This window comes from Pan paniscus, chromosome 14 (genome assembly GCF_029289425.2).
Source record: "Pan paniscus chromosome 14, NHGRI_mPanPan1-v2.0_pri, whole genome shotgun sequence".
Taxonomy (NCBI): domain Eukaryota; kingdom Metazoa; phylum Chordata; class Mammalia; order Primates; family Hominidae; genus Pan; species Pan paniscus.
This window is the reverse complement of record NC_073263.2, coordinates 48,710,091-48,725,087: the sequence shown is the minus strand read 5'-3', so window position 1 is coordinate 48,725,087 and position 14,997 is coordinate 48,710,091. Positions and strand designations below refer to the sequence as shown.

The following is a 14,997-nucleotide window of genomic DNA, read 5'->3' as shown; positions in this document are numbered from 1 at the left end:
CCATTAATGAATGTCCTTCTTATTGAAATAGCAGGAATAAAATCCTCTCCTTAATTGTCTGACCCATTTAGTCTTTCATGACAACTTATATAGTTTGGATCTATGTCCCCACCAAAGTAGCATGTGAAATTGCAATCCCCAATGTTGGAGGCAGGGCCCAGTGGAGGTGATTAGATTATCAGGTGGTTTCTCATGGTTTAACGCCATCCCCTTTGGTGTAGCCATTGTGATAGTGAGTCCTCCTGAGATCTGGTTGTTTAAAGTGTGTGGCACCTCCCCTCTGCCTCTTGCTCCCGCTCCCACCGTGTGAGATGCGCCTGCCCTGGCTTTGCCTTTCACCATGAGTAAAAGCTCCCTAAGGCCTCCCCAGAAACAGAAACCACTATGCTTCCTGTACAGCCTGAAGAACCATGAGCCAAATAGAGCTCTTTTCTTTATAAATTACCCAGTCTCAGGTATTTCTTGATAGTAATGCAAGAACAGACTAACTCATCGTCAAACCTATTTTCTACTCTGATCCAACAAGAAGCCTCAACTTTAGACAAGACAACCTTCTCTCTGACTACAAACCCATCATCTTTGTCCCTCTGTTGCACCTTTGGGTATGTGGTCCTTAACCTTTTGTTGATATTCTAGCCTTCCTCCTTCTCCATGCCTTGAAAAGTTTTCTCATTTTGCCCCATTCCTCATATCCCAGTTCAAACCCCACCTCTCTCACTAAATCTTTCCTACTTAGGTTATCTTTTGTTGATCTCCCCTTTTAAACTCCTATAGTTTTTATGGTTCATATCTCCTTATTTATCACATTATTACAAATGTGTTGGATGCTGAAATATGTATTTCAAACAAGATTTGCAATTCTTTGTCTCATCCCATTTTTTGATCTTCTTTTATGCTTTTTCTACTCGCCAGTTTTCCTCAGGGACAAGCATAGGAGTTGACAGTTAATCAGTACTCAATAGATATTTGCAATTAATCCCCATCTGGGCTTTTCTCTAGAAAAACAAAACCTGACATTCTTTCTATTACCTACCTAATTAAATAAAAATACCAATGAATTAGATAATATTGCTGGTGATATGCTTATTAAAGGTTTGTTTTTAGATATGTAGTATATTTGTTGATACATTAATTATTTTAATTGAATTCTATTTGCTTTAGCATAGCTTCGAATAATATTGTTTCTATATAATTAAGGGTTTATTCTGGCTCTATAACAAGACTTTCAGAATAATTTCCTGAATTAGCAGGTAATAGAATGCTTTGGTATAAATAAATCAAGAAAAGGTAATAATATTACATACAGTCTCTCTGCTAGGCGTCCTCTTGTTTGGAGGAAGGAAGTGGACATTCTTTGATGTGACAAATAACTTTAAAAGTTGTGTTTAACCTAGTTCTGTAAATGTAACCTCTGTGATCTACAGAATTAAGGAGTGCTTTGTAAGACTGCACTTGGACCCTGGTGATAGTGAACATGACAGAGATAGGCAACACATAGCAAGAAGTCTTTGATATGAGGCAAACAAGAGTGGCGAGGTGGAGACTGCAGTGAGCCGAGATTGCACCACTGCACTCCAGCCTGGCGACAGAGCAACGTCTCAGAAAAACAAGAGTGGCCTTAAAAACCGTCCCAATCCCAAATTCACAAGGGAGATAAGGCTCCTAGCTTGGGAAAGCCATCGAGACTAACATATGAGGTTTAATCTTTTTTTCAGTCATGTGTTCATGAATACACACACACACACACACACACACACACACACACTCACATACACTTTGCCTTCTTCGAAATGTACCCGGATTATGCCAATCTGTACAAGATTTAATATCAAAATTCAGTCTTAATCTCTCAGCATTAAAATAAAAAGTCTAGTTACATTACTGTTTCTTGGTTTATATTCATAATTGAAACCCTATATGATCTGAATTCAAGCAGGGATTCTCCTCTTTCCCTAGTTAGTTTCCCAATTACCGTAATCATCATTATCCTCATTATTTGCTAGGTTTGCAGTGACCTGTAGCATCCACTCACAGTGCTCCATTCTACATCCAAATGTGAATCAGTGACACTGAGCCTAGGACACACAAGATCCTTTATGTATCTGCACAGCTTTGTCACCTCTCTGAAGAAAACAATCAAAGGAAACAAAAGTGTATACTTCTTGCTTCTACTTTTTGTTTTACATATATGCAAACATACAAACCCCATGCACCTATAAGCCAGAAGAACAGTTTTGTTTAGGAGAGCCAACACTTTGCAACTTTTTCATTCTTGCTTTTCTCCTACTTCTCATTTAAGATGTGTAACAAGTTCATCAAAGAGTCTCAATATGTTACTGTAAATATAAATTTAAAATAATAATGACCTTATTTTAAAAATAACTGAGTGATGGTTAATTTTATGTGTCATCTTGGCTAGGCTATAGCTTCCAGTTGTTTGGTCACACACTAGTCCAGATGTTGCTGTGAAGGTATTTTTTAGATGTGAGATGCACACACACACACACACACGAACCTGGATGAAAGAATGTATTGTCTTTTCATACACTTGCCTCCTTCTTTATTTCAAACTTCTATTCAGATTCTAGGGCCTTCCTTTTGCCCAGTGACAACCAGGGAAGCCTCTGCAGAGAGAAGATTCATTCCAAGAACTGCCCAGTGGTTGGTACTTAGAAGGGCACCCTGGCTGGCTGAGATATTTATAGCCCCAGTTGGAGGGTTGACTTCCACATAAATGTTACACATGGTTTTTCTGGGGCCATTTTAAACCTTACCCTGGCCCAACACACTCCTGAAAATCCTCTTAAGAGGGACCAGCATGACTCCTTTCAACTCCAACAGCGATACCCCAACCCCCCAACCCCCCAAGGCTTCTCCTGGCTGAATACCTTCATTCAGCTCACCAGCAACCACAGTGGCTTCAGGGTTACTATCTCTCTGCCAACCTCCATGTTTTTTGTTTTGATCCTAGAATCAACAAATTCCCATTTCATATATTGTCAGTGAGAGACCAGAGAGTTGGAATGGGGGAGCTTGACTCCATTTTCTTCCCAGAACCATTACTCCACAGTCCCTCACACCAGTGGGACTCCAGCAGGTCTTTCACTTCAGAAATGTCCAATCTAGAAGTGAGCCCAGCACCATGGTCTGCTATACCCCCAAAACTCCAGGGAACACATAACCAGTCCCTTCTTCACCACAGCAGGGAAGAAAAAGAGCAATGACAAAGTGTTGCACTGCTGAATGTCTATGATGTGAGCAGTGCACCTAGAATTGTGGCCTTGAGCCCATACAAACTGCTTGACAGTTTGTGGCAGCCCTGCTCCTGGGGCCTAGGACATGCTCCCTGGAGCTCTCTTACCAGCTTGCACTCAGCTGGCAGTGTAAGTGTGTGCAGGACTTTGGGTAGCTCAACAAGAATACAGCCAGAAAATAGATGCCAGTCTACCCTTCATTCAGTCAACTAAACTTGTTATGAGTTATTTCTTAAATGTCCCTTCCTTGTGATTCATTCTCCACACAATAGGAATAACAGCTTCTCTGTGAACACCACGCTTGCCATCACACACTCTCTCTCCTTCTCTGTTTCTTGCTATATTGACACACTGTGAGGTGGCTGTCATTTTTGCTGTCTCACTGGTCTGTCTCACTAAAGGATCATGAAACAGTTTTTATCCTCAGTTTTGGGCCTTAGCTACAATTGTGGGATAACAGATGGTGTCCCACTGGACATCCAGTTACATATACGAATATGCTTTGGACCTTATTGAAAAACATGCTGAATTATAATTTTGATAAGCCCTAAATAGTTTATCTTGAAAATGCTGTGCTGTCTCTGACTAGAAGGAGAAACATCCTTTAGTTCTCATGTTGAGAGGTACTGTGGTGTGGTAAGAAAAACAGAAACAGGTCTTTGGGCCCTAGTGCTTGACCCTGGTCAACACAAACCTACAGGAGTAGCATTAAGTGAAGATTTTGCAGCTTTCTCTAGTAGTTCTAATCTAAAAATGAAAAAGAAGATTGCAGAGCGAGGAATGAATTAGCTGGTATTGCTGTCTACATTGATCTTACTCACCAGATAATTGCTTGGCACCTTCACTCTGCCTTAGTGAACATCACCTAAGGAGCAGTTTCTGGATGACTGCCTGTGTTCTTGTTTTTATGTTTATTTGATATGGACACAGCCAGCTACACCACAATTAAAGTTTCATGCCATGACCAGTAAATAAATAGGGCAAGTAAGATGAGACAAAACAAGATACCACACAGCAAATGTGAATGTAATAGTGCGAGAAAAAAAAAATGCCTTGCTATTTATTCTGTTCCTTAGTACCTCCATGAGAATGCATTGCCTTAGCAACACATTAAGTCTTCTTTCCTATGTATTTAGTCAAGATAAAGTGTCATCACCAGTATCATGTATTGAAACTCATGAGAGGTATTAACAGTAACATTGCATTTAACAAGAAACACAATAAACAGGTCCACCAACTAAATATACCTAATCATCATCTGTTCCCAGAAAGTGCAAAATACCTTTTAGAGTCTGTTCTCATTTCTGCTGATCTCATCGTAGGAAGCGTAATAGTATTCAAGGCTTAGCTTCCTTTGTAAGAGTCAGACAGACGATCCGCCTAGCAGGTTAGAGGAAATCAGGATAAGAAAGCCAGATTTTTTTCTCCGACTCTCTTAATCAATCATTCTTCATTAAGCCTCTTAGTCTTTTCTGCGAAATTTATTTCCTTCCCCAAAATTAAATCAAAGAAATGTGGAGTTTCCACATATTTGTGAATTTTCCAAAATCCCACCTGTTATTGATTTCCAGTTTCATACCATAGTGGCCAAGAAAACATACTTGATATGATAATTGTTAAGACTTGTTTTGTGACCTTGTGGCCTATATGATCTATCCTGGGAACATGTTGTGTGTGTATTTGAGAAGTGTATTCTACAGTTGTTAGATGAAATGTTCTATATATGACTGTTGAGTCCATTTGGTCAAATGTGTAGCTCAAATCAAATGTTTCCTTATTGATTTTCTGTCTGGACAATCAGTCCATTGTTGAAAGAGGGATGTTGAAGTCTCCTACTATTGTATTGCAGTCTATCTCTCCCTTTAGATTAATATTTTTGCAACATAACTAATCATAGGAGAAATGCAAATTAAAACCTCAATGAGATACTACCTCACACCTGTTAGAATGGCTATTATCAAGGAAAAAAAGACAGGATATGACAAGTGTTGGTGATAACAAGAGACAACAAATGTGGATAAAAGGTAATCCTTGCACACTATTGGTGGAAATGTAAATTAGTACAGCCATTGTGGAAAATAGTATGAGATTCTTCAAAAAATTAAAAATAGAACTGTCGTATGATCCAGCAATCCCACTTCTAGGCACATAGCCAAAGACAATGAAGTTAGTATGTCAAAGAGATATCTCCACCTCATGTTCACTGCCACATTATTTTTAATAGCCAACATATTAAATCAACTTAAGTTTATCCATTCATCTGGATGGATCTGACAAATGGAATGGATAGAGAAAATGGGGGTATATGTACACAACGGAATATTATTTGGCCATTAAAAAAGAAAAAAAACCTGTCATTTGCAAAAACATTTTTCCATAAGTTATTGGGGTACAGGTGGTATTTGGTTACGTAAATTCTTTAGTGGAGATTTGTAAGAACCTGGTGCACCCATCACCTAAGCAGTATATACTGCACCATATTTTTTGTCTGTTATCACGTCCCCTCAACTCCCTAAAGTCCATTGCACCATTCTCATGCTTTTGCATCCTCATAGCTTAGCTCCTACATATCAGTGAGAACATAAGATGTTTGGTGTTCCATTCCTGAGTTTACTTCACTTAGAATAATAGTCTCTAATCTCGTCCACGTCATTGCAAATGCTGTGAATTCATTCCTTTTTATGGCTGAATAGTATTTCATCATACACACACACACACACACACACACACACACGTATATATATCAGAGTTTCTTTATCCATTTGTTGATTGATAGGCATTTCGGTTGGTTCCGTGACTTTGCTATTGTGAATTGTGCTGCTGTAAACATGTGTGTGCAAGTATCTTTTTTGAATAATGATTGCTTTTCCTCTGGGTAGATACCTAGTAGTGGGATTGCTGGATCAAATAGTAGTTCTACTTATAGTTCTTTAAGGCATCTCCACACTGTTTTCCATAGTGGTTATACTAGTTTAGATTCCCACCAGCAGTGCAGAAGTGTTCCCTGATCACTGCATCCACACCAACATCTGCTGTTTTTAGATTCTTTGATTATGGCCATTCTTACAGGAGGAAGGTAGTATCACACTGTGGTTTTGGTTTGCATTTCCCTGATCATTAGTGATGTTGAGCATTTTTCATATGTTTGTTGGCCATTTGTATATCTTCTTTTGAGAATTACCTGTTCATGTCCTTAGCCCACTTTTTGATGGGATTTTTTTTTCTTACTGATTTGTTTGAGTTCATTGTAGATTCTGGATATTAGTCCTTTGTCAGATGCATAGATTGTGAAGATTTTCTCCCACTGTATGGGTTGTCCGTTTACTGTCTTGACTGTTTCTTTTGCTGTGCAAAAGCTCTTTAGTTTAATTAGGTCCCAGCTATTTATCTTTGCTTTTATTGCCATTGCTTTTGGGTTTTTGGTAATGAAATCCTTGCCTAAACCAATGTCAAGAAGGGTTTTTCCAATGTTATCTTCTAGAATTTTTATAGTTTCAGGTCTTAGGTTTAAGTCCTTAATCCATCTTGAATTGATTTTGTATAAGATGAGAGATGAGGATCCAGTTTCATTCTCCTACATGTGGCTAGTAATTACATGAATGAACATGGAGAACACTATGTTAAGTTAATAAGCCAGACACAGAAAGACAAATACTGCATGATCTCACTTATATATAAGAACAATAATTTATTTCTTTCTGCAATTCACCCCAAATGACAACGCTTTTCACTCTCTTCACCATGTTCTTTCTTCTCTCTGCTTCCTTGTTATTTATTTTGATCTTTGTTGCTATTGTTTTCCCTTTTTAGTTCCATTTTTCTTCCTGAAATTTGGAACAAAGAAAAGAGTTGAAAGGGTTACAGAGAGAAGGAGAAGAAAGGATGGTGAGTAGGAAGTAGCCTGTGGTTCACTGTCTTCATTCTATATATCTATGTCCTTCTTCAAAGGTGGCCCTAGAGAGAACTGAAAGGAGGCAACCATGGTTTCCAGCAGCTTCTTCCCTCACTCTTGTGGGGAAACATTGCCTGAAAAGACAGATGCCTCTTTCCTCATGAGGGAGCATTAGATTCTCTTTCTACCACCACCTGGACTTGTCCCTTAGGGGAAGAGGCTAATTTGATGGTGAGACTCAGAGAAAAGCCCGATAGTCATTGCACTGCAATAGATAAAGGGTGGGGACAACTACATGAAGCCTCTGGCAGCAGTTCCTGTCACCACCTTTCTCATTCTCTGTCTTGAGTTCTTAGACTTTTGTTATTGGCTGAATAATGCCCTTTCCAAAGATTTCCAAATTTGAATCCCCAGAATCTGAGAATCTTTTACTTTATGTGGCAAAAAAAGACTTTTCAAATGTGATTAAGTTAAAGATCTTGCCTTAGGGAGATTAGCTTGGATTATCTGTGTGTGCCCAATGTAATTACAAGGTGTTTTTTGTTTTTGTTTTTGTTTGTTTGTTTTTTTAGAGACGGAGTCTTGCTCTGTCACCCATGCTGGAGTGGAGTGCAGTGGCACAATCTTGACTCACTGCAACCTCCACCTCCTGAGTTTAAGTGATTATCCTGCCTCAGCCTCCCGAGTAGCTGGGACTACAGGAATGCGCCACCATGTCTGGCTAACTTCTTTGTATTTTTAGTAGAGACAGAGTTTCACCATTTTGGCCAGGCTGGTCTCGAACTCCTGACCTCAAATGATCTGCCCGCCTCGGCCCCCCAAAGTGCTGGGATTACAAGTGTGAGCCACCGCGCCCGGCCCTCAAGGGTCTTCAGAAGAGTGAGGCAAGAGGATTGAAGTCAAAGAGGAGATGATATGATGATGGTAGCAGAGCTAGATGTGGAGCCAAGGAATGTGGGAAGCCCCATGAAGGAACCAGCTCTGCCAACACCTCGACTTTAGCCCACCCAGACTGATTTTAGACTTCTGACTTTTAGAATTATTAAATGAGAAATTTTTGTTTTTTTTAAACCACTAAGTTGGTGGTAATTTGTTACAGTAACAATAGGAAACAAATCCAACCTTCAAGAGCCTAGGCTTAGCTGATTCTTTCAGGCAGGCCCTAATTAGTGAAGCCAATACAGCTCCAGTTCCATTACCTAAACTAGTGGGCAAGTCAAGATTGGGAGGCTTCTAAGAGTTGGGTAAAGGAAACCCCACTGCCTTCTGTACTCTGGCCATTCTGGAAAGCCCTTCTAAAGCTCATTCTTTCCCCTACTTTGTCCAATTCTCTGTGTTTATTCTCTGTCTGTCAGAACTCTGAAGGCAAGCGGTGCATGGTGGGACTTGAGTAGTGAATCCTAATCTAGATCACTAACATCTTGTTTAAACTTGCTTTTGGAGTCACCTTTATGAATTCAAGAACTAAAGGCCCCAGTTCCACTACTGCTCCCAGGCTTCCTCTCTCCAACTGCCTCAATCCTACTTTCACTTACTCCATGATTCAACAACATAACTCAACACTATATGCATTTATGGAGTGCCTTCTAGGGGCCCTGCTATATAGTAAACATTACGTTGTTATTGGAAAATGTATATGATGTCATGTTGGTTTTTTCTTCAAGGAAACACTTTCTAAGAGGACAAGTTTTACATATACGCAGACAGGGAATGTGCAAAGTATCTCTGGCTGTGTTACAAAATGAATAGTACAGACTATAAATGCTTTGTATTTTGTTAGAACTTTATTTATGATTGTAGTATTGATTATCTATTTTGTTACCTTAAATATTATTATTATTTTTTTTGGTGAGACAGAGTCTCACTCTGTCACCCAGGCTGGAGTCTAATTATGCTAGCACAGTTCACTGCAGCCTCTGCCTCCTGGGCTCAAGTGATCCCCCAACCTCAGTCTCCTGAGTAGCTGGGACTACAGGCATGTGCCTCCATGCCTAGCTATTTTTTTGTAGAAACGATGTTTCACCATGTTGCCCAAGCTGGTCTTGAACCCCAGAACTCAAACAATACGCCTGCCTTGGCCTCCCAGAGTGCTGGGATGACAGCGTGACCCACAATGCCTGGCCTACCTAAAAGATTTAAAACAGCTTGACTATGATCACATAGTGCTTTACAAGTTATAGAGTACATTCACGTATATAGATGCTCCTCATCTTATGATGGGGTTATATTCTGATAAACCATTGTAAATGGAAAATATTGCTAAGTCAAAAATGCCTAACCTATCAAACATCATAGCCTACGTTAAACATGCTCAGAACATTTACCTTAGCCTACAGTTGGGCAAAATCACCTGGAAACATAGTAAATTTTAGGGTATCAATTGTTTCATGCTCATGACCATGGGGCTGTGGCTCGTGGGTTCTGCCCAGCATTGCAAAAACGTATCTTATACCTTTTGCACCATTGTAAAGTTGAAAAATCTGGATTCAAACCATTGTAAATCAAGGTTTGTCTGTTTATTATTTTCACAATTCTGTGAGACTGGCATTAAAAATCCCCATCTGACAGATAAAGACAACTCAAAGGTCTGAGATGTTTACCTGGTTTCCCAAAGTTTTCGATGTAATAGTGGATGGAGTCTACAGTAGAACTCAGACCCTCTGGAGAGGGCCCAGCTCTGTCTTTTCTCAATTACATGTTAGAAATTTCATATGACTCTTCCTGGCAGTTTGGTAGTGAGGTTGGGACATCTTCTTCATAGAGTAGAACATATTCACACCACAAGTCACCATCCTCCTTGTCTGAGTCACACAGCTTCTCATGGAAATTAGAAGGGACACAGGACTTGATCTACATGATCCTAATCCCTCTGGGAAGGCAATGATTGGGTTAAACAACTGGAATTTTGAACTATAATAATAAAGTAACAAAATCTGAGTAAAGGTACACAATACTGAAAATCGATGCCAAATTCTCAAAACACTCTGAACATAAAAAGTGCTAAAATAAAGACAAGCATGTCAAAACATAAACTTCAACTATTATTTAATTCACTGCCTTCTTATGTAATTAGGTCTCATGTACAGTACATCATGTTTTAAATATTATACACACAATGGAAAAGTCTCAAATTCCAGCCACTTACTTAATATGCACCTGAGGGAGATTTGCTGGCTACTTTTTTTCCCTGTCCATGCATTTCTTCTGCACTCAAACCCCAGCAGCATCAGAAACAACCCCTGTGGTCGGCAAGGGAACACGAGCAGAACCTGGCCAATCAATCACAGCTCTTTATTCATTCCTGTGATATAGTAATTGGTCCAAGAATGGACATGTGACCCATGAAGGGCCAACAAAAGTTTTTCTCTTTATATAAGCTGTTTGGGAAAGGATGCCCTCTTTAAGTTACAGTTAGTCAACTAAGAGGCAGCCAGACCACATCTTACCAGGAGCCTGGAGAAGCCTTCTGAGGAATGACGCCATGCGGGACGGGTAGGCAGAAGGCTGCTTGAAGAAGTGAGGAAAATCTTGGTGGTGTGAGGCCTTGTTCTAGTCCCTGCAGCAATTTCTTTGAACCTATGAACAACCTCAGAACAATCCCAGCCATTTATGCCAATAAGTTGTATCTTTTCCTCAACGTGGTTTGTACCGGGAGGGAGAATAACCTGCCCACTCTGGGACAAAGAAAAAGTCAGGTTCCCTCCTTAGTTGTAGATAATCTGAGATGACAAATATTCAGACTTCAGGTATGAGGAGTGGAGAGACTCCATCAGGGCTTTGAATCCATCAGGACTTTAAACATTAGGCCTCATCTTTTCCTCTTATTTGAGCTACAAGAGTTTTCTATTTGTTAGGAAGATAAGATTTTCCTAAACTGAGGAGCTGATGGACAGAAGTAAAATGTGATGTCGGCCGGGCACGGTGGCTCACGCCTATGATCCCAGCACTTTGGGAGGCCGAGGCGGGTGGATCACGAGGTCAGGAGGTTGAGACCATCCTGGCTAACACGGTGAAACCTCATCTCTACTAAAAGTAAAAATACAAAAAATTATCCGGGTGTGGTGGCGGGCACCTGTAGTTCCAGCTACTCCGGAGGCTGAGGCAGGAGAATGGCGTGAACCAGGAGGCGGAGCTTGCAGTGAGCCAAGATCACGCTCCACTGCACTCCAGCCTGGGTGACAGAGCAAGATTCCATCTAAAAAAAAAAAAAAAAAAGAAAGAAAATGTGATGTCAGGAAAAGTAGGAATGGGGAAAACCTTATAGGAGACAAAGGAAAGAAGTGCTATTTAGAGTTTAATTCAACAGACTGAATTTTTCTAGATACTAGAGATTCAGTAGTTAGTAGTACATAACATAAAAAGTCACTACCATCAAATCCATTTTTAAAGTATCAGAAGTGATAAGTTCTGTAAAGAAACTTCCTTTGCTGTTGGTCGAGGAAGGACTGTCTAAAGAGGTTGTATTTAGGCTGACACCTGAAAGACAAGGAGACAGCTAGGTAAAAATCTTGAGAAAAGAGCATTCCTGGGAGAAGAAACAGCATGCAGAAGTCCTAAGATGGGGGAAGTTTGGCACATTTTAAGAGCAAAGAGAAGGCTGGTGTAGCTGGAAGGGAGTATAGTGTAGTACAGGGGTTTCTTCAGGCTCAGAACTGCTGACATTTTAGAGTAGATATTTTAAAGAGGTTGTAAATTTATCAATAATTGAAGATAGTATTAAATACCATGAATTAAGAGAATTAACAGAAAAACAAGAAATGTATAAGGTCTGTGAGCACAAAACGTTAATGCAGTTTTCAAGGACAAAAGAAATCATGAACAAATGGAAAGTATGGACTAGGAAGACACAATATTGCAAAGACTCAAAAGAATGTAAATCTCCCAAGTCAATCTGTAGCTCTAATATGATTTCAATATTAATACCAGTAGGATTTTATTCATGCACCTGGACAAAGTAATTATCAATTCATATGAAAATATAAACAAGTCAAGGAAAGTAAAAAACATTCTGAAAAATAAGAGTAATAAAGAAGAACCAGCCCTGTAAGATACTAAAACATATCATACAACCTAAATAATTACAGTATTGTGATACAGGCTCAAGAAGAGGCAACGTTGTAACAAAATAGAATCCACTTATATAAACAAATGCCAAGGGTAATTTAATAGAAAATAAAAGTGGTATTTTAAATCAATGAGAAAAATATTAAGAATTAAATGATATTGGGGTAACTGGGTTAGCCATATAGAGAAATATAACTTAGATCTAAACCAGCACTTTATATAAGAATAAATTCTCAATAGATCAATTATTTAAATGTACATGTAAAAAATTCTTAAAACTATTAGGAAAATATAATAATAAAAGAAGAATTATTTATAATCACAAAGTGTAGGAGACCTTTCTACTTAAAAACAATACCCTAAAGCCATAAAAGAAAAGAAAAAATTGAAAAAGTCGACTATATAAAAATTTTAAATAAATATTCATGGAAAAATCACTATGAAAAGATCAAAAGAAAACAGACAAACTCAGAAAATATATTTGCAGTCTTATTACAAAAGGCTCATTTAACATATTAAGAGATTCTACCAATCGATAAAAGATCAACAATCCAGTAGAAAATTTGGTCATTTATATACCATTTCTCACTTTAATATTGAACCATCTGAATATATTACCTTTCAAAAGACATAATAAAACATAAAAGTAGAGATTTTTTCTGACTACTATTGTGTTATATCTTCAGTAAGGACTATCACACTTAGATATTGAGTTGTAAAAGTGAGTGTCTCTGTGGAAGCTGATAAATGTTGAGTTTTATAGCTGAGTTGATACAGTATGAATATTAGTGTATGCACAATATGCAAAATCGATCTGCAACCCGAAGAAGCTGTTCAAAGGCAGAGGTAATTGTAAGAATGTAAACCTATTACACAACAACCTTTCCCCATCCTCACCTACAACTGTTAAATTGACAGAAATTTGAGGGAAAGTTTTAGACTTCTGGTAGGGGTGGGAGGGATAAAACTAAGTACTTAGGAAATCTTAGTTCTTAAGTGGTAGAGTAATCAGGTGACATTTGGGTTATTAAAGAATAAAGCAAAGAACTAGAAGTAAAAAAAAATCTAGATTCAAAATCAATCTGTGCTGGCTGATATGATGAATGGGCATAAAATCAAATGATAGGAATATCTGAATCTCCACAGTAACACAAGTATCTAGCACAGGGCCTGGAAGAGACAAAAGACTCAATACTCATCGCTTCACTTACCTTTCTCATTTGGATATTGGTTTTGTTGACATGACTATCTCACCCACATTAGGAACAATCTGAAACAAGTTTATTAGTTGCTATTTGATGGGGAAAAAATCACACGGCTTAAACAAAAGAAAGTAGTATTTCCCTCTAACGTTTAAAAAAAAAAAAAAAGTTCAGATTTATAAGTCCTGGGCTGGTAGGGATACTCCATTGCTGTCACCAGGAACTCAGGTTCTTATCGTTCTGCTTACCATGTTAGAACACGGCTTCCATGTTCAAAGTCACTTCCTAGTTCCAGGCAGTTGCTGGAGCTCCAGCTATCAAATCCAGTCTTCATATAATTAGGAATAAAATAAGACAGGCACACAAAAAAAGTACATACTATGTGTGGCAGTTATTGATTTATTGCCTCTCAGCTCCACATCTACTCTTTGCCCTGCCTTTGTGATACTAGCACTTCACCCTATAAACATTCTCCTTAGCCAATTTACTCAATATTAGGCTTGTCCAAAAATGGCCATGGAGGATCACTGCAAATCTGCAGCAGAAACAGCTTTCCCTGATGGCTCCATGATACTATTTTTGGTGTGTCCAGCAGCTGGCAGATTGGCATTTGAGTTGCCCAGTAGTGCTCACTCCAGCAGCCCCCACAAATCCATGCAGGGCTGTGCCCTCCAGCAAATTCCTCCATCAACAGGCAGGCCACTTCTATGGGCCAGTTCTAGTTCACACCTTCCAGAAAGGTTCTTGGCCATAGCAGGCTGCCTGTTCCCGTGACAACTAAACCCTCTCCAACCAGGTACAAATCCCAGGGGTGAGAGTACAGCCTTCTTTAAATTCCTAGTTTCTTATTGACCACTCTCAGATCTAAATGCAGTTTGTTTTGCTACTTTCGTCTTCTTTCTAATCCTCTTTTAACCATTTTAGTGATTAACTATTCCTTCCTGTTTAATGATTCTTTATATTAATTTTTCCCTGTTCAAATTAATGATATTGTTTCTGTCTCCTGATGAGACCTTGGCTGATAAATTGTATGATTCTGTTTACATGAAATTCAAAATCAAGCAAAACAAATCCAACTTTTTCCCCTGGGAACGTTATTGACAGGGACAGTCATAAGGGAGGTTTCTGAGGTTCTGGAAATATTTTATATTTTAATCTGGGTAATGGTTTCCCAAGTATATGTGCATGGGAAAATCCATTCACTTACATGATTAATGTTTGTGCACCTTCTCTATATAAATTATTATTATTTCTCAATCACAAGAATAACAATGTATGTTGCAAGCTAGAAGAGAAGGTAAATAGATGGTCAAAAAGAGAATCTTGTGTAGCTGAAACAACCCCTTTTAAGAAGTTCCCCAGTAGTATCACACTGCAGTTACTCTTAATGCCACAGACTTGAATAAAATCCCATGGCCATAACTAGCTGCAAGAAGGGTTCAGTGGCAATATGCCTATATAAAATCAGGGCTCTCTAAAGTAGAGCTAAAGGAAAGAATGGATGCTGGTGTAGGCAACTAGCAATCTCTGCCACAATAGGTGTTCTATTAAATTACCAAATATTTATTCAGTGATAGCCACGGTA

At 38.8% G+C, this 14,997-nt stretch overlaps 2 long non-coding RNA genes across 3 annotated transcripts in view; one reads left to right on the top strand and one right to left on the bottom strand.

Annotated features, from left to right (window-relative positions):
* The window catches only part of LOC134728801 (uncharacterized), a 303,662-nt gene that overhangs the window by 252,766 nt on the left and 35,899 nt on the right, over window positions 1–14,997 (top strand). The gene's annotated exons all lie outside the window — the stretch shown is intronic.
* On the bottom strand, window positions 6,919–14,316 carry LOC134728800 (uncharacterized). 2 transcript variants are annotated; one of them, XR_010109613.1, is made up of 4 exons: window positions 11,516–14,316; window positions 10,593–11,341; window positions 9,747–10,015; window positions 6,919–7,078 (listed from the first exon to the last, which is right to left on the bottom strand). It is a non-coding gene; the product is annotated as an uncharacterized LOC134728800 (long non-coding RNA). The 2 variants fall into 2 exon arrangements; XR_010109614.1 differs by having other exon boundaries at window positions 10,593–14,316.